We start from the raw sequence: 2,448 nt of genomic DNA, 5'->3' as shown, positions 1-2,448 counted from the left end.
TGTAAAATAGTTGTGCCTATATTCTGAAATACACAGGGAATTCCTTTTTTGGGAGTCCTTTCTCAAGGCTCTACCTCCACACTTGACATTTAAATGTGTAAGTTTGTTATTCATACAGACATAAAACTTTGCAGAACAGAATAACATGTGAGAGGTTGTTAGGGACAGCATGAACAGGCCTACGTGACAACTGCAGGAACAAAGGATTAACACACTGTTTCCTCCAGAGTCTGGACAGCACCAAGAGTTTTCGAGCAACTAGCCACATTCCCTCTTCTTTTAGTATGGAAGGGCCTGAATTTTAACTAAGATGATATGGTTCTTTTAGACATTACTCCATCATTATCTTGCTCAAAGGGCTTTCCAAATAAAGTCAATATCTTAATATCTTATCTCATCTTTCATTGGCCTCTCAGGCACCAAGCAGTTTGAGCTTAGACTTGGTAATAGGTACACAGTTTTTCCACATGTACTAAGTTAGCCAATTGTTTAATTTATTCTCACTTAGCAGATTATATTCTCCATCAATAGCATCTCTTTGCAAGGAAGGGCCATCATCAAAGGGTTCCTTGGATAGATCCTTGTTAAATAAGAATTCCAAGAATGAAGACCTGATTGAAGAAAACAGGCATGTGTTAGGGCTGAGTCTCAGGAGACACAGATTCAAGAAGCACCTGAATTGTGTTCTGCCAGACTACAAAATGGTGGAGGCTTATAAAGCCAACAAACAAAAACAAAAACAAGATACAAAAAACCACAAGGCAACATAAGTTGTTTGTCAGGAACTAAAATCGGAGCTGCTTAATAAAGGTTTTGTTAAGCAAGGATTGTTTGGGGTACAGCATGATTCTATACTTTGAACTACTGGTTTGCAGCTTACATCTACTAGCAGATGTTCTTTTGAAAATGGCTGATGTGTTTCTTGAATTTGATGCATTTGAGAAATTTCAAGGTGCCAGAGATGTAAGAACCTGTTTGAAGCCACATTGAAAATAGCCACTTGGCCCCATTTTGGATGCTTGAATCATGGTAATCTTTCGAATCATGTTACTCTCTTTTGACATTTAAGTGATCTTAAAAATAGTTTCATTCTTAAAGACAGATCAGGCCTCAGAGGTTGAGTGTACAATTCCTCCTTCAAATGAGAATAGGCTTCTCTTGTTGTCTCCAACTTCTTCCCTCTTCTGTCTTTATTATTTTTCACTCCGTATCTAGAATTTGAGGGTAGGTTAACTTTTTCTCTATCATGGTAATATTGTGCTGCCTTTTCCTCTAGAGGCCCCCAGTCCTCTTCTGCTGTGTTCTACCCTCTGTTTTAGTTTCCCTGAGAGATTAGGGTTCTAACTCCTATGTAGGTTTCACTTTGGAGAGAGCTTGGGATACTGAATCAGTAAAATAGTTATCTCTTTGTAGTCCTGAAAAACATAGGAACAAAAGCCCCATTGTCTTAGTCACTTTAAGTAACAATTTAGCAACACAGCCCAAGAGTTAGAGTCTCAATCTGACTCTACATAGGGTGCAAGAATTATGTGGCCCATAAAGCAGAAGAGAATGCGATGTCTACAAGGCCCTTCCCAAAGCTATGCTTAGAAAACCAGCCCTCAAAACTGGTGCCTCTGCCTTACCAGCTCCTTTAAATGCTATCACCATCACCAGAGACAAGGACCTCCCATTATCTCAGAGAACTCAAAATTAGCTGCCTGTTATAGGTAGATTCCTCCATGTTACCCTGTTAGGACATGAGGTCGGGTTAGCCTACCTTTGGTTCAACAGCATGAAGTGCTTCCCTTTTCCTGTTCAACCGCATAGGACTTATAGTGTCCTGATCTTCTACTGGGGGACTCAGATAGGTAGGCTGACTTCAGTCCACTGAAAAAATTATACCACTGAAAAGCTGAGAATTATATTTTATTCAGGGGACATACTGAGTGTGCACAAATTCTCAGATAGGTAGCTCTGAGAGACTGTTCTGAAAAGTAAAGGAGGTGCCAGGATATATAAGAGTGTGTGCCCCCAACAAAAAATAAATAAATAAGTAAATAAATCATATAGTTGGAATATCAAAAGAATGCTGTTAACTAAGAAACCAAACAATTCAAGTTAATGCATTTAGTGTTTCAATCCAAATGGGAAAATTCAAGAGTATGGGCTTATTGAAATCATTCCTTTGATATGTATATTAACTATCTAGAGATGGGGTCCTGCTATTTTTTCATCCTGAAATCCCTTAGGGTGACAACTTGTGGGTGGACACAGCATCTTTCATTTACTGATGTGATAAATGACTTTCTCTATCCACAATCCTTCCTCTTGATCACAAATTTGACCAATGTATGGAAGGCATTTCAGGACCAATTGTTGTCCCAAGGGGTTTATTGTTCCTAGATCAGGTGATGATTGAGTTGATAGGCCACTCAATGTGTTAATTTTTGGATCAGGACCTGTTGA

This window comes from Camelus ferus, unplaced genomic scaffold, assembly GCF_009834535.1.
Source record: "Camelus ferus isolate YT-003-E unplaced genomic scaffold, BCGSAC_Cfer_1.0 contig798, whole genome shotgun sequence".
Classification (NCBI taxonomy): domain Eukaryota; kingdom Metazoa; phylum Chordata; class Mammalia; order Artiodactyla; family Camelidae; genus Camelus; species Camelus ferus.
The sequence above is the reverse complement of the archived record's forward strand: the minus strand, read 5'-3'. Positions refer to the sequence as shown.